Here is a 26,773-nt window from a genome sequence, read left to right as displayed (position 1 = left end):
TATTGTATTTTTTAGTTTTCACTAATCTGATTGACCAACACTGAGCATCTCACTACTCCTGGCCATTGGTGTTTGTTCTTCTACCTGTTCATCTTGCTTGTATATTATTATTTTTTTCTCTCCAGAGACTGGCAAAGATTGAAATGACTGATTGTAGTGAAAATGATTGGAGAGAAAGAAACTCAAAGACAACTCAGTACAGTACTCTGAAAGGCAATTAGACCCAATATCTTTAAATTTAAATTGTTGTAAATTTTTGATAAAGCAAATTCTCTTTCTAGTAATTTTCCTACACAAATAATACATGAGAAAAATATCTTTATAAAGACTTTTTTTTTTTTTTTGGCTTCACCTGCAGCATTTGGAAGTTCTCAGGCCAGGGATTGAACCCTCACCATAGCAGTGACAGCAGTGACCCAATCCTCTGTAGTGACAATGCTGGATTCTCAATTGCCACACCACAATGGAACTCCCACAAAGATTATAATGGTTGTAATACATTGTTATTAGGAAAATTACAAGCAAACTAAATTCTCATCCACAGGCCTCAGAAAACATTTTCTGGCATATTACATATATTATACAATAAAATGTACCTGCTGTTTAAAAGAATGGATGTGTTTATATTGTCATGTGGAGACATTTATTTTATAGTACATACAATCAGAAAAGCATGGGGCCATTCAAAATAACATGTTCAATATGTACATTTTTGTAAAAAAATAATTTTATCCATAGGGAAAATATTTGGTTATTTTATATCTAAATGTTAAGAGTGATTACTTCTGGAATATAGGACTGCTGGTAATTTTCCCCTTTTTAAAAAATACATTTTTTGTACTTATTTTTTATGATAAGAACATCTTACCTTTATAACCAAAAATATCAGTGAAGTCATTTCCATTTTGAAAACTTAATTCCAGTTGGAAAATATTGTATCATTGTATTTGACATAGCAGTACTTTCTTATTCTTAGGTCTTGTGTAAGGTACTAGTAAAACTACATATTGTCAGATTTGCTTGGTTTTCTGCCATACAGTTGCAAATGAATTTAGACAGTACATACTACTAACTACTGCCCAGGTAATTGGCTTTTAATCTAAATCTTGATGCTCAAGAAGTATCAAACCAGCTTTAATAAAAAATATTCTGTTTCCTTGGATGGTATTCTCTACTTTTTATTATATTATTTATCAGCACCAGAATGTGATGACTGTTTCCCAGAGAATAAGAGAAAGATCAAGGAGAGTGAGAAATAATGAAACTAGATTCAGTTAATACTCTGGCTTGTCAGTAGCTTTCATGAAAGATTTGTTTGCTGAAGAAGTTGAACCCATTAGCTTAAAAGGGGATTAACTCTGTTAGCTCTAACAGAGCATGGACAATTAAAAGTTTATTGGAAATTAATTGAAAATAATGCAGTGTTGTGAGATGGGAGGACGATGATTTAAAGGAAGTTATACCAAGTGCTTTGAATTAGCTAAGGATAAACAAATGCAAACTACCATTTGATAAAGGTTATTATAAACTGATAAAATGATTCAAAATATAAGAATAGAAGATTGGGAAGAATGAGTGAATTTACAGAGACAAATAGCAAAGAGGTAAAAACACTAGAAAGAGGAACAGTGAGTGAGTGCATGAGTTGATGATATGGTTTCACAGGGGAAAGCCATTCATTTATGAAGAAATTTCAACCTTCAAAACACTACCATCTCACCAATAAGAATTTGATGAACTTTGCGTTTATGTGGGTTTTTTTTTTCTTCATTTTGTTTTGTTTCATTTTGAGGTTTGTTTTTTTTTTTTTTCTTTCTTCATTTTGTTTTGTTTCATTTTGATGGTTTTTTTGGCTTTTTTGCTGACGTTCTCACTTTATATTGTTTGCCTATGGAGCTTAAAGATTAAAGACAGGGTCAGTACCCAATTAAGACAGTTTGTGTTTTTTGTTTTGCCAGCAATATATTTTCAGATATATCAAATGTGAATACATTGAGATCATCAAGATGACATTATTCTACTCTTGTTCTGCATCCACATGTTTCACTCAAGATCTTAGAGAGCATATTAGACGGTGGTAAGCATCCTTGAAATACCAGCCAGTGTATGCTGTTGCTTTCTTTCTATGTGCCAGGAATTTTGTCAACCACTTTAACAGATAATACTCCTTCATATTATCACAACATTCCAAGAAGTAGGTATGATGATTTAGTCCAATTTAGATGTTACAGGAAATGAAACTTAGGAAAGTTAAGCAACTTGCCCACATTTATAAAACTAGGAGGCTGAAGAACTAGGAATTATATAGGAACTTTACAACTTCACAGCCACTGCTGTGTTCTCTTAGGAATGTTGATAATTAATTTACCAGGACTCCTGGCTTATAGACTATTGACATTTATTATAGTTTTACATATTTTCAGAATTTGAATTTTAAAGGAATAATGTTGATGTTCAATCTAATTAGTGAACAAGGAATTTCAAATTGAAGAAGAAACTATTTTTTTTAAGCCATCAGATTTCATTTTATTTTATTATTTTATTTATTTATTTTTGCTTTTTAGGGCTGTACCTGCGGCATATGGAGGTCCCAGGCTAGGGGTCAAATCAGAGCTATAGCTACTGGCCTTTGCCACAACCACAGACACTGCAACACCAGATCCGAGCTGTGTCTGCAGCCTATACCACAGCTCAGCTGGCAATGCTGGATCCTTAACCCAATGAGGGAGGCCAGGGATGGAACACATGTCTTCATGGATGCTAATTGGATTCCCTTCTGCTGTGCCACAATGGGAAGGCCTCGGATTATATTTTAAAAGTTCAGTGGGGGTGAAGAGTCTGGTATAGCAATATTATACATTGTTAGTGGAAATGTGAATTAGAAACATTTGTGAAGTAATCTGCAAAAATTTTTTTTTTTTAACTTTTGACCTTGCAATTCTACTTTTGGGATTTGAGCCCATGGAAATTAGAGCACCAATGTGAAAGAATATATATTCCAGAAAAGTTAGATGTTTTTTACTGCTTTATTTGCAGTAGCAAAATATATGGGACCATGGTGAATCTCTATCAAAAGGAGAATGATTAAATAACTTGTAGAATTTAGTTATAATACATATATATATTCCCACATACATATATACATGTATACATATATTATTTATATCTACATTTAAATATTATGCAGTTGTATAAGGTAACAGTTTTAATTTCCATTTATTTACCTGGGGAAATGTTCATACCCTATGACAAGTAAGAAAACCAAGCAATTTATGTAAGTTGAAGTGGCAAAGTCAAATTATATTTATAAAATTTATCACAGGAGTTCCCATTGTGGCTCAACAGTAATGAATCTGACCAATATCCATGAGGATGGGGGTTCAATTCCTGACCTTGCACACTGGGTTAAGGATCTGGCCTTGCCATGAGCTGTGGTGTAGGCTGCAGATGTGGCTCGGATCCTGCATTGTTGTGGCTGTGGCATAGGCCAGGAGCTGCAAGTATGATTTGACCCTTAGCCTGGGAACTTCCATATGTTGCAGGTGTGAACCTAAAAAGAAAAAAAAAAATCACAGATTTTATAAAGGGTAAAAATTTAAACATAAATTCCTTCAAATTCTTTGTGAATCATTTTACATGTAGATGTGTTTTTTTGACGTGTTTGTGGGAGAAGGTGAGCTCGATGTCTTACTCCTCCACCATCTTGATCCTTCCCCCAAATTCCTTAAAATTTTTAAAACAACATAGTGAATCATTTTGTGCAAACTATTTTTTTTTTTTCCAAGCCTGTGGCATGCAGAAGTTCTGGGACAAGGGATCCAATTTGTACCACAGTAGTGACAAGAGCGACAGCAAAGACAGCCCTGGATCCTTAATTTGCCAAGCCACCAGGGAACTCAGTATGCAGCCTATTTTTGTTGGCCCTGGGGGCACCGGTTCCAATTTGCCCTCTATGGTAGCCTGAGCTGGGGCAATGAAGAACTTGATAATACATCCCTGTTTTTGTATGATTAGGAAAAAATAAATGGGAAGTGATGGATTCTTTTACTCTGGAATTCTCAACAAAATTTCAAGGAAGCAAGAATAAAATCTTTACTGTATCATTTATGCCCTCCTCAGAGAAAAGGAAAAAATTCCAAATTTTTAGAATTCTTGAATAGCAAAAACAGAAAACAAAATAAAGTACCAGTGAGACTGGCATGGTCTGAAGCTTGTGGACTGGGCTGTAGATAATCACATGTGATGTTACTTAAGTCTAAATAACCCAGCCATTCTGATTTTGGGCCTCTGTGTCTTAAGACTCTTGGAACTTTGTTGTCAGACCACAGTTCTTCGATTTTGTGTTATGTCAGGGAGGCATTCTCTCTTGGATGCAAGTGTTAGGGAATCTGGCAGATAGTCTTTTTATACTGCCTTGTTTTCGGTTAAGTTTTATTTATTTTTTGGTCTATTTGTATTGAATTTTTTTTGTTATTTTGTTTTGTTCTGTTTTATTTTTTGCCTTTTTCCTTTTAGGAATGCACACGAGGCATATGGAAATTCCCAGGCTAGGGGTCAAGTTGATCCTGTAGCTAGGCCATAGCCACAGCAATGAAGGATCCGAGCCACATCTGCAAAGTACACTGCAGCTCATGGCAATGCTGGATCTTTAACCCACTGAGCAAAGCCAGAGATTGAATCCACATTCCCATGGATAGTAGTCAGGTTCAGGTTCGCTACCACTGAGCCACAACAGGAACATTTGTGTTGAAGATTTTGATACCTCCTAGCATCCTCTGAGGTTTTTTGTTTGTTTAATCAGCCGGGTTAATCAGCATTGCAGGGGAACTTGTGAGAAATGCAAATTCTCGGGCTTTGCCTATTGAAGCACTTATTGCCAACTGAGTGCCAAGGAATCTGTTTGTTTTTTGGGGTGTTTTTTTTTTTTTGGCACAAAAACATGAGTTCAAAATTGTTATGCTCACTGGAGTGAAGAGCCATACTTTGAAATGTGAGTCAGTGAATTTTCCTGTTCTGTGCTTTCTTCTGACATATGAATGAAATTGTAAAGCTTTTTGTGGGTATAAAATAAAAAGTAAGTTTTTCCCTATTCTTATTTTATGAAAACAAGTTAATTAGTCTTTAGAGTGGTCTGTTTTTAGGAGTTACTACTCTTTCATTTTTTTTTTTTCTTTCTCAGGAATCATTGGAAGATTTATTAGACACAAAAACTGGTCATTTTGGGGACACTGTAGGACAGTGGTTCTTAAAGTAGTCCCTGGTCCAAGGGGTTAATCAGCATTGCAGGGGAACTTATGAGAAATGCAAATTCTCGGCTTTGCCTATTGAAGCACTTATTGCCAACTGAGTGCCAAGGAATCTGTATTTTAAAAAACCTTCCTTCCAGATAATTCTCCTGCACACTCAGTGCTGAAGCAATAACTAATGAAGAGAGATTCGCTTGGCTTGTAAAATGGAGAGTTCTAACATTTGAGAGGGTTTTGCTTGGTTTACCTAAACCAAGCATTTGATGAGCCTGGATATATTTTGCAGAGGGAATTGTTGCTTTGACTTATCTAGAGTTCCATCTCCTTCTGAAAATTCTAAAGCATTTCAAGTATATAGTTTTCTCCTTTCTCTTAAAAGAATACAGGAAAATCTCACAGAAATTTAAAAATGAGTCAAAGCAAGATGGGAGGACTTTTGGTATGTCAACAATGAGGTATTACCAAATCTCAACAGTTATGTTCCTCTTTTGACCCACAGTCTGACTGGATAAGGACTATAAATAAACAGTACATAAAGGTACATAGTAAAATAGGGAGAAAATCATCGCTGGCCAAGAATTTTACAGTGACCTTCTGTTGGGTGATGTAAATAACTTTTGGACAAATTCTTAGATATTTTGCTATCTCAGGAGAAAATTAATAAATTAGGGAAAAAAATCTCAAATTTAATGAAGCTCCTGTTTTCATTGACTTATCTCACAGGTAACTTACCAAACTGTATGTACTTTAGAGGAAAAAGTACTTATATATTTAGTTCTGAGTTGAATTAATGGACTTCGTAGCTATGTGAGATGATAAGAAGCAAAGGAAGGCAAGTGATAAAAGGAACTGAATAATGCTAAAGACTTTGCTACTTTAAAACGAAACTGAAGTGTCTTTCTATTTAGTTAAGATAAAGTTTACTAACATTTCTAATCATGGGAAATTCTTGAATAAATGCATATGGTTTGATAGTTTGAGTGGAAATAAATTAAGTTTTCTTCCTGATTTTATTACAATGTTAGAATTAATGCTAGAATTTTTTTTATTTTATACTATACCCTAATTAATCAGAAGCCTCTAAATGCCCTTGTTGGTTTTATGGTCCAACATAAACGAATATAATAATTACTGTCTTTTAAAAAAGTTTTGTTCTTGGAACTTGAGATAGGGTTACAAATCATTATACCATTTAGGTAAAATCACACACTCCTGGAAAAAACTTTTTAAATTTCATATCCAACAAAATTTTAAAGTAATTATTGTTTCTCTGTAATGTTTCAGCTTAAATTAAATTTTAATATACTACTTAATTTTAAGAACTTGTATTAATATTGCATTGAGATAATTCACAAATAATCTCTGGATACACAAGCAAAAATTTTAATATATCAGCATACCTTATTGTTATGATATAGGGTGATGTCAGATAAGAGAATGAGTAGTGTGTACAAATGTCTTTAGCTCCTGTTGGTGCACATGTTAATTTTTACTACTTTAAGAAATTAAGTCAGTGTGAATATAGGCAAATGCATGCAAGATAATGTGTTTTCTTTATCAGGGCAAAAAGGAACAATTTTTTTTTATAAGTAAAATTGTTATGGTTCTGCCATAATGCCAAATTAAACTTTAAAATACAAATTTGAGAATGTGTAACAATTGGAAAATATCTGAGGGAAGTAAACTTTATTTATGTTACATAATGCTTGCATATAATGAGAATAAACGTGCAAATCAATGTTTAGTATTTTTTTGACTAAGTTGCTTTAATTTTAATGAGTTTATACATAAAATGTAAAAGGGCTTTCGAAGCTCTTATTGCAATATCTTATTTAGATGATCTAAGAAAAATAATAGTATTTGGGTTTTGTTTTTGATAGTGCGATAAGCCAATCTCTATACTAGCCTGCTCTTAGCAAGAACAGTAAAGTTATTGTCTTTCAGAGAGCAAGCTTCTTCATTTAGTTGAGACACTCAATGTTTTTGCTTTTGCTATGTATTTGAATAATTCTTTAACAAAATCTCATTTTTAATAATCATTTTGTCTTATTGCTTCTAATTATCAGTGTTTCTTACTCTTGTGCTTATCTTATGCCTTTAATTATTCATTGTCTTTAGGAGCTTACAACATATATTCATATTTACATCCTCTGATATTTCTTTTCAAATTTATTTATTTTTCCCCCCTAGGCTTGGAGTGTTAAAGAGTAAGCCTGAGTCAAGACAGTTGTGACTACTTATCGCACTGAAAGTCTAGTTATTTTTTCAGAAGCCTAGAGCAATTAGAGAGCTTGAGGTCACAAGTATACTTCACATTTAGCACCTCTGCTTTCTTTTTCAGTGCCTTGCTAGATTAGAAATAGCCCTTTGGACACCATTCTTTCACACTCAGGACAATACTGCCACCTGAGGAAATAGAAATTTGTAGCAACACATCTCTATAGTCTTAGAAAGTCTTTCAAGAGGTGCATAAACTAAGCACAGATGATAAATGATACAACATTTGTGGTAAAATAATCAAATTTCCATGTAAGAGTGGAGTGCAGAGTAGTGGACCAGCTTTAAATAACATGACCATTCCCCTTTGATGTCATTTTGGTTAAAAATGGAGTTGAGAAAGGCTTAATTACTTTGCCCTATTTGGAGAGAATTAAGCTGATTAATAGTATGATGCATTTAACTAGATATAGAAAATAGGAACATTTTCTGCATTTTTTATTGTACAGGTAACTACTAATGTTCAGATTGGTTTGGCATAATACAAATTATTTTCTGCCAGAAAGTAAACAATTTGTAAGTCAGAAAATTGTGTCAAATTCTGAAAGACACAAAGGATATCTTTAAGTTTACTATTTATGATTGTTGATTTGAAAATTAACTACTTAAAAACTTTGAGATTTATATACCAAGACTATGAGAATTCTGATACTTATGCAGTGTAACTTACTACATATTGAAAATTCATTCTTCATAAGGAATTGTTTTCAGAACTTCTTGTCTTCCTGTTCCCAGTAAGTAGCTTCATTTTGTGGTCACACAGAGGAACTGAGGTCTAATGTAATTCTTGTAGAATAGCGAACACACAGCTCCTATGACTAATCCCTGGGCAACAATTCTCATGTGAATAAAACAAAGGAACATTTTCTGACCTCTTCTGTTCTTTAACTTGTAAAGGTCATTGGATGCTACAGTCACAAAGCTGGGAACCCTCTGGGGACAAAGGGGAAGCTCTAGATTTCCTGGTCATTTGGGATAATTTGCTTTTCTCTTCATTTGCAGAATAACTGTCATCTGAAGACTCTTTTCTTTTTTTTTCAAAGAAGTGTCCCACCACCTGCTGCCTGTGTTCAGAGACCCACACATAAACACAGCCTAAAGTAGGGACACATTTACATGAACTTTCCCCCTCATTGATACTGGGAAAGCCCAGACCCACAGACCCTCTGGGGGAGTGTCTGGCTGCTATTGTCCAAGGTTTCTACTACCTCTGCTGGAAAATCACTGGTGGTGACACCTGGAACCAAACTTAGGGCTTTAGAAGAAGATGCATTTACTTAATTCTGCCCTTCACAGATGAACTCTCAGCTTAAGCTCCAGTACCTGATCCCTAGACAGACATTCAAGGGGAAAGTGGGCTCAGGGGTAAAAGAGCCTGGGGTGGAATTGCAGGGGACTAGGTGAGACTCTTGTCCTTTTAGAAGATGTGCTTTCCCAGTGTGGATCCATCGCAGCTGGGATGCTGAACTGAGTTGGGAGCCCACATGAGATTCCTGATGTCAGGGTCCTTCACCCTGCAAACTCTATTGTCGATACTCTTTTTGAGACCACTTTTCCAAAATTTAACCCTCCAACTCAAAATGGTAAAACTATCAAGATGTCTTTTCTGCATACAATATTTTTAGGTTTCCTAGATAACCATTGGACAGCCCCAAAGCTCTGCTTTCTAGCCATATGCAAGAAGAAATAAGAAATAAAGATCATATTTTTGCATTGTCCATATTCTTAATTAGCACAATATTTTAGTGGGAGTTGTTCTGCTTTTCAAGCTCACAATATAAGAAAACCTAATTTTGAATAGTCCTAGATTACTTAACTGCAATAATTATGCATGATTTATTACGGCTATGTTGCAATAATTATGTACTTTTCAGATTGGATAAAGACATATTTATGGTCATGTGCAAAGACTGGTACAATACATATCCACCAATTAATTTTTTTTAAAATAGTCATATCAACTGGTGCCAATGATAATATATATTTTATGGGGTGAATTTAAAGGGCCTATAGATATATCAGAATTCTCCAACTGTCCTTACAATGCTTGTTCCTTTATAGTATTCGCTGATAAAAGTTTTCTTAAATGAATATGTATTACACCTCAAAAGAGAATTTCATTCTCTTCCATTGTGATATTGCTTGCTACAACACCAAATAAGCCAGGCCTTTCAGTCTTGTTATCAACATCTCTTTTCTCTTTAAAACAAACCTAAAGGCCTCTAGAAGCAATATCAAAAGAACTTCAGTAAGAAATGCACCAGACACTGTAGATATTCTTGATACCACAGGAAATTGACTCATGGATGTTGCCCTCCCGAATGAGCTGACCTTCTCATAAACAATATTCTGACTATACCAAGTGAATGAGTCAGGATTTCCAAAACTTGTAATGTAGAAGCAGATGAATTCATGAAGGTAGACTGCATAGCTCAAGACAAGTAAAAGAAGTAATTGCTTGGGACTAAAGAGACTTAATAAAGCGATTTAATTGGGGTTAATTTAATTTTCTATTTTAATGAGCATGAAAGAAACCCCTTTTCTTTCTTCTGAATCTATTTCTAACCCTCGATTTAAGAGACTAAATGTGCAGAAACTAAATGGAGCATTCTGACTCTGAGTCCTCAATGTTGAGAAAAAAGTACCTTACGAAAGTTCTTCATACAGAATTGAAACTTGTAAGTTGCTAAGAAAAAAATACAAATAATGATTTTGTAAAAAATTATAATGTGCAACATTTGGCTTTGTCTATTAAAACATTCATAAATCGGTTATAATGGTTAAACCTTATACAAAATTACTTCTCCTCCCCCCAAATTACTTTTAATAAAGACCTTTATGTTTCATGATAGTGCAGTTATTTGTGTTGGTTCCATAAGAACTGGTCTTCTTTTCTACACGAATATCATTGGAAAAATCAAGTTTTTACTATTACTGTGCTACAAATTCCATTTAATTAGATGACAGATCCAATAATAAACACAAGTTCTATGTTTTGCATGCAGAAGTGATCCCTACAACATTCTTCAGGAACCTGACCTGATACTTGCTTATGAACTTGGGACTCTTAGCCCTAGAGGTCGGAAAGAATGTCACTTCTTGGCAGGGCAGAACAGTGAGAAATTTGGTTATCTTTTATAAAAAGGACACACTTAATATTACAAATATTGTAGATGAAATCAGGCGGGATGAATTGGATGGGCTAGTTTGCTCTCAACTGAGCTAATAAACATATAAAAATAAATGAAAATCATAGGGCTTTACAAACCTAATGACAGAAGTGAACTCTTGAATCATAGTATCATATTATTCAATTTAAAAAAAACAAAGAAGTAATTATCTATTGATCAATGTTTCTTGTTACATCTATGCAAATTAAATGGAGTCAAAGTAAAATATAAAATCAATAATACTGATTGAGAAAATTGTTAAGCAAATGCAGGTAGACAAATATGTCCTATAGGGGAGAAAACTTGACCACAAGGAGGACTGTAAAAGCAGAAGTGACACCTGGCACTGCCACTGTTGTAAGCACATGTATCACATCCCACCAGTGAAGAAAGAAAAAGAAAAAAACCCCCTCACACTTCACTATGATATAAATAATAAAAATAAAAGTCACTGTCTAGTTTTAGTCACTGAGTATTTCTTTAAAGTTGCTAACTTCTTGATGAAGACGACTCTATAGTTGACCTCTGCAATGCTATTGTTTAAAGAAATGTCATGAACTTTGTGAATATGGTAACCATGATAAAATTGGTTGATTTAGGGCATTCCCATTGGGGTTCAGTAGGTTATGAAGTCGACTGGAATCCACGAGGGTGTGGGTTCAATCCCTAGCCTCACTCAATGGGTTAAGGATCTGGTGTTGCCTTGAGCTGTGGTGTATGTCGCAGATGTGGCTCAGATCTGGCGTTGCTGTGGCTGTGGTATAGGCTGGCTCTGATTTAACACCTAGCCTGGGATCTTCCATATGCTGCAGATGCAGCCCTTAAAAGAAAAAAATAAAATCCTGATTTCTACCATGAATACACAAATGTGAGCTTGATAATCTTCATAATATTGTTTGTTTGCTTTAAAATACTCATTCTGTATTTTAATTTGTTGGGCTGGCTCTTCTGAAGTCTGACTTTCTCACATTTCTTTGCAAGTAAATGCCGCCTTCTATGTGTTTCCATATGCTTTTGTTTCTGAGCCTTCTTTTCATGCACCATACACACAAATCAGTAGGTGATGGAACCTGCAGCTATATTTGGGATTTTATGCTTCACTGTTCACTTTCAGAGGAAGAGAATATTTTTTTTCTAGTCTTCCTAACAAAGGACCTGAAATTCACCCAGAACCAATAAATGTCCTTTATATTTACCTTTACTTTTGGCAAGAAAGATTTAAATATTTCTAGCTCATTATTTCAGAACTCAATATTATTTCACTGCTAACCCTGATCTAATCTATGTTCTTATGTTGTCTTATGCCCCTATAATTGATTCAGTGACTCAGCAAGAGGCTTAATTTCTTAACAACTTGGGCCATGTGTTAGTTTTGTTATATCTCAGCCATTTTTCCCAGTAGTTTTGTACCACACCTCTGCCTGTCCACCTTCTATTTACTAACACAATTTCTAACACAATTCAAGTCAGTTTTACTCTTTGAAATACCTAATTTTAGGCCCTGCACAGATAGTTTGCCTGGGTTTGCACTGGTTTTTGGTTGTTAACATCCTTGGATTCTGAAAACATCATCTAAACTCTCCATCACCTCCAGCCAGGCCTATTCTCCCTGAGTCTGCTTTATAAGTACAGATTTCATTTCAAGTTCCAACTTCTTCACATCTAGTCCATTTCATGACAGTTAGAGAAGGTGTGCACTAATGTATGACAAATGGTAATTTAGGAGAGAAAACTGTTAATTCAGGGGGAGTTCAGGGAAAGCATTTTGAAGCAGAGTCAAGTAAGATCAGTTCTGATGATAGATAATTTATAGAGCATGTGGATGATGGAATGATGAAGTGGAAAATAAAGTAGCTATATACGGACATTCCAAGTAGAAACAGTGTATGCAAGAACACAAAGGCAAGGAATGAGAGGGCCTTGACAAAGACAGAGAAATAATTCAGATTGTTTGGATCATCAGTGGGGCGGGTGGTGCTGGGCTATGGAAATAGTGGTTAATGTAGCAGAGCATAAGCACTGTTGGGAAACGTGACACAAACTGGGTGACTCATGCACAAGGTGACCATTCAACAAGGGGTGTGGCTTCTCACTTATAAACAGGGCTGAATGTCACTGAATGTTAAGGTCATCCTTCAGTTAAAATCTTACTGAAATTATATTGACCTCTGATGACCTTCAGAGAGCACCAGCCAGATGGATTGATGGTAAGAGAAATCTGAAAGGGCAACAGAGCAAATCTGTGCATGAATCCCTACCATGTCATTTATCTATGGCTTCAGCTCCATCCAGTGATTTGTTTGTTCTCACTATGGTCAAAACCCTAGGTACAACCCTATTGGAACTATAAATCCAGTCATAATAAATGACAAAGGGCATTCAAGCAGAAGCAAGAAGCAAAATATTTTACAAGTGTAAAGATCAACGGCATTAGCCCTTGCCCTTCCAACAAGCTTCCCCAATATTTTCATGACGCAGCCCTGCCTGCCTTCCCTCTAGTTGAGTAGGCTTCTACTATTTGCTAGTTTCCCTAATGGTGATTACTTGAGTCTCTGGTCCCCAAACTGATTCATCCTGTTCATTGAGAGCTGTCATTTTTAGACTACTACTAATACATATAAAAGAAGCTGAGTTTTTATCAGGTAATAATAAATAATTGAGAAATTGTCTTAGGCAGAGTTTCCTTACCTGGGGATTAGTTAAGTACAATATGAGAAAGGCCCAAAGAAATAACAACTATATTACAAAGAATATAAAAATACTTGGAGCCCGGAAATCATAAGTTTACCAACTAATTCGGTGACTTGGCTGCTTTTTCTCACCTGAATGGTAATGGTCTTCTTTAAAAAAAGCTTTTAATTTACATCACAAGGGGAAAGAGCTGAGTACACATTAGAGAAAGCTGATAGCAATCATCTCAAGTTTCAGTTTCTATTTTCTGTAAATTAACTGTCGTTTTTGTAAACAACCTTTTAATGTCTTCATAAAAGTGTTTCTAATCCTACTGGTTTAGCTACTGTATCAAATAAATAGCCAATTCCATTGGGGAAGGATTAAAGCTCATAAGTGAGAATCAATATTTCATTTGGATAATGGCTACAAAAATCCCAACTGTCAAAATAAAAGCGAGATTAAAGCCATGATAATAACTCAGAAGACAGAGTGAGGCAGAAGTGTGAACTAAGGGAAATGACTCAACACATTCAGGAACATAAAACTGTGGCCTCAATTCCTTCTGACAGCTGTTGTGCTATCTGCCCGCTACCCACGTAAAGTGTATAAACAAAGCACATGAAGGGGACCAGGATGACGTGTGGTCAAATGCTTTCTGGGCAATGGATCTGTCTCAGTATTATCTTATTAGTCAGACTGCACTATGGGAATTTTTATTATTCCTGTAAAGCAGTGTGGTCTAAATGAATGGAGCACTGAACTCTCAGCCAGAGACTTGAGTTCTGTCTAGTTCAGGATATGTCACCAACTTGTTATGTGATTTTCAACAAATGGCTTCATTTCTCTCAACCACTTTTTTGGTAAAAATCCCCTGCTTTCCTTCAGGGGGCTGTGAGATGCTTGGTGAGATGGAGGCAACATGGTCTAAATGATACATGTGTCTAAAAGCAGCTGCTAAATTACTTAAACTGGGTAGAACAACACATTCTAGAGGAAGGTGGGCTGCATGAGAACATGTGGAAAGTGGGTACGCCATGGAAATTCCACATGGCCTATCAATTCTTCATTGATCCACACACCCTGAGCACCTGCATGTGGCAGGAACAATGCAAGATGCTAAGAATATCTAGGTGAAAAACGTCATTTCTGCTCCTATTGATTCTGCAGGCTTAAGGAACAGAACTGGTTTTATTTTCCTCCAGTCCCTTTGACATAGGCGAACTGAGACAAAAAAAAAAAAAAAAAAAAAAAAAAAAAAAAAAAAAAAAAGAAAGAAAGAAAAGAAAAAAGTCTGCATGTTTGGAAGAAAAGGACCTAACTAATTTCTAGAAAAAAAGAATTATGTTTAGAGTAGGATGGGGTACCCCAGAGAAGGAACAGAGAGACAGTGTGTGAAAAAGTTTAGAAAACGATGAGGTGTAACAGAAAGTACTGTGAGGTTATATGTAGGAGTTTCTGGGCTACTATGCTTCTGTTGTGAAGAGGACTTCCTTCATCCAGACTGTGTCATAGTTCTTTGCAAGAGGTTTTTGGTTGGTTTGTTGGGGGGAAGTATCCCCTTCCTTTACTCATCCACCTCCCTCCACCCCGAGTGATGTTTATTAAGATAATATTTTAAAAGGATATATATTCTGCACATCTCTCCTAGAGGATGAGAAAGCATTAAAGAAAAAACAATGCAAGATTTGGTGCTGTTACCTGAGGGCCTAGAGCAAGGAGGTGCAGTCACAAGGCAAAAATATCCCAAGGTAGTGGCTGATATGATTAGATGTAGTGGCTTTTAACTATATGCAAATGAGAAGATAGCTGTGAACGCCTACAGCAAAGGCAATAGTATTATGCAAATATAAACCTGGACTATAAAAATGTATGATGAATTGAGGTGTTATGAAGGGATTCTAGTATTAGACCTAGTATTAGACCAGAAACCAAGAAACATGAGCTTCTGATTTCTCATTAGAATGAAGGAGTTGCATTTACAATCCCCCGGGGTCCCTTTTAGGCTCTGTAGGTTCTGAGTAACTAGTCATAAAAAAGTAAGAGGGACACAAACAGTCCAGTTTCAAACCAAAAAATAAAATGGGAAATTAAATAAATTACTTCTGCCCTAACGATTGTTATTTTTTTTAAAGCCACATGATACTGTGTTGTACAATGAGTAGAGGCTCCAGAAATGAGACCAAAAACAAAGAAAATAGATTTCTGTTGATAGAGGTAGTGTGAAAACAGACAGACAACATGGCTGCAAATGAAACAAGATTCATAAAGAAAAAAGGGCCGATACCATGGCTTTTGTTTAGGAAAGAGGTTTTATCTACATCCAGCAGTAGAAAGGTAGAAATAGGAAGATAATATAGGGATAAATCAAAACGGAAAAGGCTCAAAGAAATGAGGTTAACAGGCCCAATGCAATGGACCCTAAGGCCTGGAAGAACAGTGGCAGGGAAATAATGATAGGACTTGAGACCAGCAGAAGCAGCAGAAAGCAAGAAATTGAAGGCAGTGGAAGGGAAAGAAAATTACTATTATTATCATTATTCAGTATTTTCCATGCAACCAAGATATTTTACATTCACCTCTTGAGAATGTGGTGTTTTCTTTTGAGAGGAGGCAATGAGATTTTCTAATGGCATATTCTTAAGGTAAATATGAAGTGTTATTTGAAGATAATTTCCCTTGCATCTAGAAGTTATTCAAAGGAGATTTTAGTTGCATCTCAGGGAAAAGAGAATAGAGTAGAATTAAGTAAAACAACTTCTGAAGCCAAATAATAGCAAAATACAAGCAATACAACAGGACATAAGATAAAAGTCCATGGATTGTATATATGCACTAACAGATTGGATTGCTACAAGAAAAGAGAGAAAACCAAAAAGAAAAGCAAGTAGCAAGTCAATAACAAATACCAATACATCTGGATAAAACTGTGATGGCTACACTGTATTTTCAGAAATGTTATCTCAATTGAACTTTAAAACTGCCTTGTGATGGAAGATGGCACCTTTCCTGATAATGTCAAAATTCATTTCTCAAAACTTGAAAAACTGGCAGTAGCACATTAAAGATGAACAAATTCCAACAGAAATAGGAATACACTTAAAGTAGAGGACATACCTTTAAAACATCTAAAAATTTTTGTTGGACAGATAGTACTTATTCATTATAGTAAAAAAAAAAAATTAGAAAATACTGAAAAGGAGAGATCACCTCTAAACTCACCACCCTTACTATGGGAATTTTCAAAAATTTATAAGACGGTGAATATAATGAATCCCCTTGTAGGACCACGCATGTTTAACAATTATCAACATTCTGACAATCTTGTTATCTATTGCCTCACTCTGTCCCAACACATACAGTGTGACAAGTGGTACTGAAATATTTTAAATCAAATTTCACCTATCAGAAAGTTCCCGTTGTGGCTCAGCCGGTTATGAACCCGACACAGTGTCTTTGAGGATGTAGGTTTGATTCCTGGCCTCGTTCAGTGGATTAAGGACCCGCATTGCTGCAGATCCAATGTTGCTATGGCTATGGTGTAGACTGGCAGCTGAAGCTTGGATTTGACCCCTAGTCCAGGAACTTCCATGTGCCGCAGGTGTGGCCTTAAAAAAAAAAATTGCCTATTATAAACTTCACCAGAAAATATTTCACTGTGCCTCTCGAACAGACAGGTTTAAAAATATATATATTGTCACAGCGCCATTGTCATACACAGCAAAATTAATTATTACTTAATATAATTTCTCTGATTTTCTCAAAAATGTATTTTAACAGTTGGGTTTTGTTTGTTTGGGAATGAGGATACGAATACGGATTTTGTGACAAGTCAAATTTTTAGGTCTATCATTGCTTCTCCTTCTACTTAGTTTTATGACTTTTATTGTTGAAGAAATTAGGTCTATTATTCTGAAGAATTTCCCATGTTTTGGATTTGGTTGATTGCATCCTTTGTGGTATCATTTGACTTTATGCTCTTGTTCTTTCCTTTAAATTGTTTTGCAACTTGGTAGTTACATCTAGTCTTGGTGTATAAATTTATTATATACACTTTATTTCTATAAAAATAAGATGTACTCCCTTTAGTTTTTGTAACTTGCTTTTATACTTCATATATCATATATATAAAAGAAAGCACTGGGGAGAAAACCATTGAGCCTTTTTGACTTTTAAAAATTTGGAGAATAATAAAATAATTTAAAAATATAATAAAGGTTTTAGGAGAAAAATTAAACAAAAGATAATAAAATAATTCTCAAAATTATAGAATTCAATGCAATGCTCTAGGAAACAGAAAACAAAAGGCAGGGAGAGTGAAAATCAGGGTAAGGGAGTTTAGTTGGCAAAAGAGGGAATATAAAGGAGAAAAGAAGCACTACACTGAAACTAGAAAATGTTACAGCTTTGAGGGTCCTGGATAGGATGTGTTGTTCTGGCTACCAAACATTCACTGTTGATTGTTCTAAAGCCTTGTCACATCCATTTCTCACATAGGGAGATCACAAAACACCCTAGCTTGGTGAATGAAGTTCAATTCCTAGAAGAACCACAGAAGGAAGGTACGTGAACTGCTGCCTCTCAGTTTCTCTGTCATCCTGGCTTCAGACATTCTGCAGGTTAGGGATCTCAACTTTCCTTTAGATTCTCAGCGAAGCCTGAGTAACTTTTCAAAAAATTCTTATAGTCTCCCTTCAGGGTAAATGGAAGTTGTATATGCATTGATGTCTGGGCACTGAAATTTTTCTCTTAACAGATTAATTCCAGCAAAAAGGATGGGGCAACTTATAAATGTTCACTCTGGTGTGGGGGAATCAAGATAGTGGGTCCTCTAATTGTTTAGAGAGAGGTTCTCTGTCCAAAAGAACAGATTCACTATTAAATCTTATTTCATAATGTCTATCACTTAGTACGTCCAATGTCATTCAGGCTCTCCCCACCCCCCTTCCCAAGAACTCAGCACCACTCGTTTACTTGCTGTTGGATGTCTTTGCCCTGGTTTGCCATGTAGGCCATTAGGCCACATTACATAGAAGTCTTCCTCATTTATATGTCACCATTGAGCACTCAAGGGCTGGAGTGAGTTGACATAGACACATGGCTGCTAGAACCTTTCACTCGATTTGAGAGTTACATAGGGTTAACTTGGGAAATAAGTTTGCTGACATCCCCACTACAAAATAGGAAGCAAAATGTATACCACCTCATCAATCTCACTCCAACTGCCAAGGTGCATCCTTACTCTGGAGAAAACTTAAGTTAACTGGAAGAAACATTTTGTAACAATGGAGTCACTGGAGAGATCCCTCCAGAGTGTGTTCTTATTCTTATTTTTCATACTTATTTCACATATTTTCTTTCTCCTTATTATCTCCAGTCTTACAGTAGAACTAAAAGATTCTTAACTAAGATAGCACATAAACACTTTTGCACTGGAGTTCCTGCTGTGGCGCAGCAGAAATGAATCCAAGTACTATCCATGAGGATGCAGGTTTGATCCCTGGCCTCGCTCAGTGGGTCTGGGATCTGGCGTTGCCGTGAGCTGTGGTGCAGGTTGACAGCTATAGCTCCTATTTGATTCCTAGCCTGGGAACTTTTTTATGCCTCAGGTGCAGCCTAAAAGGCAAAAATAAAAAAATAAATAAATAAAAATAAAAGCTTACCCCCCCCCCACTTTTGCACTAATACACAAAAATAGGTGAGGATATTATATATTATCTTGATCGCAATCTTCTGTGGATCACTCTGAGGCTGATTAGAAACTAGATCTGGTTAAATTAAGTAAACGAATGCATTTAAAAGGACGATGTTGCATAGCTCACACAGTAGAAGGGACAACAGAATAACCAAGACTTGAAAAAAAATAGAATTACGGCAGCTTTCAGCATTTCAGTTGGAAATCCAGAGACAGTTCCGTTTGAGTGCCACAACACAACACCACCATAGCATTCTATGCAAAGTTCAGATTCCCAGGAGAGAAAAAAAAATCTTGGTTTATTTACTACCTTTTAGGTAGGAGGGAGTGGTACACTGTGATTTATAGTCTAAAAGCACTGTATTACAGAAAGAAGGAAAAAGGGCTGCTAGGAAGATGACTGATATTCACACTACCCACAACTACTGGATCTGTAGAGAGAGACTGAGAGTGAGGCAATGTCATTAGCTGTACCTACTGCTTATTAAGTCTATCTTTATAAATGGACCTTAAATCTGAGAAAAGTCAAATGATGAAAGTAAGAATATGTGCATAAGACCTGAGTATTGTCATAGCAAGTATAAGGAGACATGATGGCAAAATTACCAGATGGAGCCAATATTTTTTTTTCTTTTTAGGGCCACACCTGCAGCATGTGGAAGTTCCCAGGCTAGGGTTCAAATTGGAGCTGCAGCTGTTGGCTGCCACGAGTTGCCAGCCTATGCCACAGCTAGAGCAACATTGGATCTGAGTCATATCTGCGACCTACATCACAGCTTCTGAACTCTGAGAAGGGGCCAGTATTTTAAAAGAATTATATATTTCAAATAAGAACCCAAAGGAGAAGATGTCACCTCAAAGTTCCTTAAAAAATGGCTGGAGATAAATCTTGTACAGTCCTTTGAAAATGGTATGTCAAGAAACTAACAAATAAAAATAAATGAAGAAAACCAGTAAAATGAAATATGAGGCATTAAAATGTATCATTAGAAACCAGATCAATAAATTAGATTAGAAATTTAATTAAATTTAATGAAGTGGAGAATTCTTATATCATTTGTTGTTGATGGAGGGCAGCCTCATTTGTTTTTTCGACCTAAATGTCTCTTTATCCACCCCAAATTTGACATTATTACTTAATACTGTTAGAGCAATGGAAAGTCATGTGTTTAGATTTGATTGTTGCTATAACAAATTGTCACAAACTTAGTGGCACAAAACCCAGCAATTTATTATGTTGTAGTTCTGTAGATCGGAAGTCTGACAAGGATCCCACTGGGAAAAAAAATCAAGGTGTTGGCAACGCTGTATTCCTTTCTGTAGGCTCTGTGTGTGAAGCCTCTCCCAGCTTTTAGAAGCCACTTACTTGTATTCCTTGGATTAAAGCCAGCAGTGGCTAGGCCTTCTAATGTCTCATTTCTCTGACCTTCTTCTGTCATCATATCCTTCTCAGACTGAAGCTGAGAAAGATTCTCTGCTCTTATAGACTCATGTGATTAGATTAGGGCCATCAAGATAATTTTCCTATTTTTAAGGCCAGCTGATTAGCAACCTTAATTCCATTTGCAACCTTAATTTTCTTTTGCATATTCACAGGTTCCAGGAGACGCAGACATGGACATCTTTTGGAGGCCATTATTCTGCCAACCACAACATGGAAAGAGTAGAAGGTAGAACCTTTTTAAGAAGCTGGGATATAATTGTTACTATTTTTCGATAAGAAGACGATACTATGGCCTATCAGGAGTATGGTGATATATACATTTTTTGCTCTTTCTAAATTTTTCTGTCATCAGTATTATCTTTAAGAAAAATAATGGGTCAGAAAATTGGATTGATATGATGATCATCTGTGAGGTACTACAGTTAATAGTATGTTAGAGTTCTAGTGGCAGTTTCTGTTAATGAACATTTTTTTAAAAGAAAGAAAAATAATAAACCTTGCATTTAAAACAGTAACAATATTAAGTATGTATATATAAATAAGAAACTTCACTGAGAAAAATAATATTTGAAAAAGATAGGCATACTAAGTCTTGAAATTCAGTTGTTTCAGAATTCATTTAGAAGTTAATGTTATTTTTTATAAAGTTACAATGGGAAGCATTTTTATTTTCATTTGGAATTTAACCACATTTTAACAAAATGCATTTGGTAAACAATCTAAACAACTTAAGACTATTTTGAAAAAAGATGAGATGGTGGGAAAGGATTTTTCCCATCGGCTATAAACGACATGCTTTGAAACTGCAACTCATAAAACTGAAGTAGATATATCAGAAATAGGTCATACCTAGAGCACTATTCTGAATCAAATACTACTGGTATATGTAAAACATGGTACCTGTTTGCAGAAGGAAGGCAAATAAATGTTTGTATTGGGTATTTGCCAAGGAGATCCAAGGTTTGATAGGGAAGAGAAACCTCAGAGTTCATTGAACTTGTTAAAAATTAAACACGATGGAAATTTACTCCTTCTTAGCCAAACTGTTATGCCTTTTAGAAAAGTTAATTTCTCATCATTGAAAGACATTTTTATTATTGAAAGTTGTCAGCTTTAGAAGTCGTGAAACTTCACTCAGATACTTATCTCACTATGTCTCAAAGGATTTTGATTTTTTTTAAAGATGTTTTTTCTAGTGTTCCCACTGTGGCACAACAGGATCAGCAGCATCTTGGGACCACTGGGACACAGGTTCGATCCCCAGCCTGGCACAGTGGGTTGCAGATCTGGAGTTGTCACAGCTGTGCCTTAGGTCACAACTGTGGTTCAGATCTGATCCTTGGCCTAAGAACTCCATATGCCAGGGGGCGGACAAAAAAGAAAAAAATAAAAGATATATTTTTTTTCTGAAATTTTTTATACCGCCAAAACTACATCTAGCATTTGGGAAATCTTATTTTAAAACTCCGTATATCCAAGAAACTCATTCAAACTCTCCAACTTTTATTTAACATCTATTAAATCTCAACCAGCCAGTCTACCACAGTCAAATAGGTGATTTGACAAAATCACATTTACTGACTTGCAAGCTTGGGTGCACTCTCCAGAAGAACCTCGGATAGCATTTTACATAGGGCAGAAGGGTGCCATCTTTTTAAGATTTAGGTTCCTACTGAAGGATTCTGAGGAAGCTTGCAAGAAAGGAAGACCAGTTCTGGGTTGGATGCTTTTTCTGCAGCAGGATTAGGAGAAGCAGGGATTACCTAGGGACTGGGTGCTATCATGAGGTAAGAATGGTACAGTAATTGAGTATCCCAGTTAATAGATGGGTGAGGATAGTAAGGCAGGTCTGGAAGCATTATTAGTAACAAAGCAGTGGTCATATAAAGAGGGGTCATGATGGCATTCTATAGCTATTTGACATTGGAGAAATTAATGTTTTCCTTCAACTTTTCAGTTGGCTTTATCTGTGTCTGTCTTCCCAACCAAATTGAAGGCAGGGCTACTTTTTTCTTTTTCAGCCCAAGCTGATTTTCAGTCCTTCTTCAGTTACAGACATATTTTACTCTTTCACAACTACAGAAGCAACCCCAGTTTAATTCTGTTAACAGCTTCTGAAAATAACTAATCTGTGATAACCAATTTTATTTTAACAATTCAACACAAAAACAGTGTGGATTTATGTGGTTGTTATTCAAAATTACGCTATGAAGACATGAATTCATGACTAGGAAAATTCAGTGTCAGTCTGTTTTAGAGTTTGGTGTCGAGCTTCAGCATAAAGGAGAGAGAAAATAAAACCACTGGAGACAAATTCTAACAGTAGATCAGATATGGAACCAGGCCATGGGTGGGTGAGGGAGAGGAGAAATCCTCTAAAAGTGTGAACAACTGAGCACATAGTACCATATTCTTCTTTCATTATCTTCTTTACATAGCTTTTTGCAGCCCAACACTGATATTCCAGTCACCATTTTCCAAATGCTTCCCCTCATGTCTTTCCTTCTTTTAGTCTTGAGGACCTTTGGAAAGGAGTCCTCCTAGTAAGTAGAAGACTCAGAGAAAGCAATGAATTCACCAGCTATGTTCTGTGCTCCTCTCTTCCATCCTTCCTTACCAACTTCCCCTTCCCAACCCTCTATCCCTCCCTCTTCTTTGCTCCAAGATACATTCCCACTTACTCCCCTCCCATGGGGAGAGATCAGTTGGAAATGAATACAGGCAAAGAAATATCAAGGGTATTCTATTCTACTACATAAGAAAGAAAGGGTTAGATTTGTGGATGAATATCTTTGAGGGGCTGCTGAAATTGGAACCAGGGCAATGCAGAATTGGCCTGTAAAAGTGTTTACATAACTACTAGATAAAGTCAACATAAAACTCCTAGGTAAGGAAAAAAAACATTAGCCCCAAGAGAAGGGTACAGAGAATAAGAATCTCTATATGTGCACAAACTGAAATTAAGCAGCAGAAAATTGGGATGGGCAAGAGAGGACTCATTATATTGACAAAGAATCTTATGAAATGTAAAGGGAAATTACAGAATTGTTCTCAGAAACATGAGCTCTTTGGAATTTCAGCATTTTGAAAGCATAGTTTTGTACAAGGTTTGGTAGACAAATGATCCTGAAATGTGAACTACATCCTAAAAAATGGAACAGAAAAAGCAGTGACAATTTGAGTCTACAGGAGTTATAATGTTGTGCTATTTAATATTTGTGGGGCCCTGTTGGTGTGGTGGTAAGAAGAAAGTCATGAAAGTTGAATTAAATCAGTGGTAAAAGATGTGCACCTTAACTATATTTTTGTTAGACATTATTAACATCTGTGATTTCTAGTAGTAACTTAAAGGGAAATTCATATTTCATATTGTGAAATAAGTTCTAAACACTTTTTCTATTGAGGGAAGGGCAGAAAACAAGTAGGATTGATTGACATATTAAAAATGAACTCGTTTAAATACCTGGTGCAGTGGAAATTTAGGGATTTGTCTTTTTGAGTTTGGATAAACACAATTTGAAAATGGTATTAAGGAAATAAGAATGCTATCTAATTTGTGGCATATTTGTATCTAGATAATATATTGAGCCCCTAACTGCAAAAGTTGAAACATTCTGGTTCAAAATATCTAACTACAAGATATTTTTCTTTAACATCCAAGAAATGTAATTAAAATCAATGACATATAGAAGAGTGTTAAGACATAAAAGAAAAAATATTTTTAGAGACTTGAAATGGTCATAGCATGAAGAAATACTATTTAATTGCCATAAAATGCAAATGTTTACATTAAGTAGAAAAAAAACCTTAGGTAACCTTTTCTGACATAGATACCCATACCCTTTTCTATGGGTATTTACAAATGAAATACAAATAACCTGATATATGACAAAGTGCTTGATAAGAGTCTATATGAGAGTAGGCATATGAGACTGTGACTCACTTGACTCAGGAAAACGGTAATATCATGTGATTCAAATTAGTATGTAATTTATAGTATTTACCCAGTGTTAACTGCAAACTGAATAATGTGTGATTTTCCTTTGAGGAGGAAACATTTTCATTAATGTTTATAATCACTCTTCCAAAGTTAATCATAAAGTAAAATAATATAGCATTGACTAATTTCATAAAGGTTGAGCGAAAAGAGAACAGAGGAGTAACTGTAGCAGGAATAAAATACAACACAGTTCTTCCTGATGGCTTTGCAACACATTATCCCTTGTGTATTACCATTTTCTTGTTTGTGACAGAAGCCTTAGGTATTCATGAAACATTTTACAACCACCCAAGTTGGTTGTGAGGTTAACCTCTTCATTAGCAAGTAATTTCTGATATGGAATTTTGATATTAATGATCTCTTTGGAAAACATGTCTCTGAAAAATTTTGAGAATGAAAACATCCTGCATAGAAATATCTGAAATGAGCAGCTATAGTGGCATCTCGGGAAGTTTGAAATCTTTTTGTCTAGAGTAGCCGAACAGCCTTTCAGCAGCATGTCCCAGGGGCTGTACTGAGGAGCTGAAACTTCCCTGGAGAATGTAATAAGGATAGATTGAATTTTTATTTTGGCTTAGGAAGCAACAAATGTTCCTTCTGGAGTTTCAAGAATTCAACTTAAAAACTCAGCCATTTCTGGAGAATAAGTACACTTTGGCAGGAGGTATACCTTGTAAATAAAGCAAAAATTTAAAAAACCCACTTTACCCTCCCTCCGCGCATATATTCACTGTCATCACAAATACCTAGGATATCTTTCTTTTCTTCTTTTTAAAAAATTCTTTTGTTTATTTTCATTGTGTTCATATCATTAAATGTACCACAGTGAGACTGTTTTCTCCCTGGTTTGTAATTCCCAAACTCCATTCTGCCACAAAATTTGGCCGAAAAATAGAATCCAGGGAGTTTTCTTGTGGCTCAGAGTGTTAAGGGTCCAGCATTGTGACTGTTGTGGCTCTAGTTGCTGCTGTGGCTCCGGTTACAATCCCGGCCCAGAAACATCTGTGTCATGGCTAAAATGATAAAAAATAAAAACATAGACATCCGGAGTTCCCGTCGTGGCGCAGTGGTTAACGAATCCGACTAGGAACCATGAGGTTGCGGGTTTGGTCCCTGCCCTTGCTCAGTGGGTTAACGATCCGGCGTTGCCCTGAGCTGTGGTGTAGGTTGCAGACGCGGCTCGGATCCCGCATTGCTGTGGCTCTGGTGTAGGCCGGTGGCTACAGCTCCGATTCAACCCCTAGCCTGGGAACCTCCATATGCCACGGGAGCGGCCCAAGAAATAGCAACAATAACAACAACAACAACAACAAAAAGACAAAAGACATAAAAAATTATAAAACAAACAAACAAACAAACATAGACATCCTGTTTAAAAGAAAAAAATAAAAGAAATTGGACCAAACGCATCATTCATAAATAATCACAGTGCTAAAAATCCTTTTACGTTTGAACTGTACATTATAGTTTTTCAAGCACTTAGCTGTAAAACTATCTCTTTTTACAAAATCCTTGGAAGTGTATGTGGCACTTTATCTTACACCCCTTTGACGGTGAGGAAACTGAGGCCCAGATTGGTTAGTGATGTGTTCAAAATTAAGAGCAATATTGTGATAAGTCAGTCAGTCACCTGGTACCTAGTCTCAAGTTCAGAACAACAGGCTATCCCACTATGCTCCTTCTGTGCCTAGGGCCTCTATGGCAGGGGTTTGGCTAGAAATTCTGGGCCCTTTACTAATGAATTTGAAAAGAACATGTTTACTCTGAAAAATTTAGGGGTCATCTGGGTGACAGAGTGAGAAGACAATTAAGGTATGCCTGACTCTGCCCGTCTCCCCATAGCCTTCTGTGCAGATCAGAGAAACACAGTCATTGATCTTCAACCATCTAAAACATTGATTTTGAGCAAGAGGTACTTCCTACAGGCATAGGAGATTTAGCTGAAACAAGGACTATAAATACGTATCTAGTAGCTGAGGAAAGAGCCTTGGTTAAATTATGTCTTTCAATTCTGTGATTTCTAAATTTGTCTCTTGGGAGCCCTCCAGGTTCTAGGGCACCTCTGGCTAAACCTATGCTCTAGGGTCCCTCTGGCTAAACTTATGCTCTAGGGTTGTTTTTGCTGTTGCTGTCATTTTCAAGGAAAAGAGAGGGACATTTTCGCAGCAATGCATGACCCAAAATAGCAATTCTCAATTCTGACATTTAAAACATGAACTCACACCTTGATCTCACTCCAAAGGTTCTGGTTTAATTGGGCCCAAGCAACAA

At 36.0% G+C, this 26,773-nt stretch overlaps 1 long non-coding RNA gene and 1 other non-coding gene across 2 annotated transcripts in view; both read left to right on the top strand.

Annotated features, from left to right (window-relative positions):
• LOC106506480 (uncharacterized) overlaps positions 1-23,785 on the top strand; it is a 45,908-nt gene extending 22,123 nt beyond the window's left edge. The window contains exons 2-3 of the long non-coding RNA XR_002339502.2: positions 17,861-17,925; positions 20,655-23,785. This is a non-coding gene — a long non-coding RNA (uncharacterized LOC106506480). The remainder of the gene's footprint in view (positions 1-17,860; positions 17,926-20,654) is intronic.
• Positions 20,879-20,952, top strand: LOC146395532 (small nucleolar RNA SNORD28). The gene has a single exon (XR_014831632.1). It is a non-coding gene; the product is annotated as a small nucleolar RNA SNORD28 (small nucleolar RNA).
• Positions 23,786-26,773: the final 2,988 nt, after the last annotated feature.

Source organism: Sus scrofa, chromosome 16 (genome assembly GCF_054392235.1).
Source record: "Sus scrofa isolate SSC_HxYL_T2T_F1_AM1 chromosome 16, Sscrofa_HxYL_maternal_Yorkshire_Landrace_v2.0, whole genome shotgun sequence".
NCBI lineage: Eukaryota > Metazoa > Chordata > Mammalia > Artiodactyla > Suidae > Sus > Sus scrofa.
This window is presented reverse-complemented; position numbering and strand designations above follow the sequence as displayed.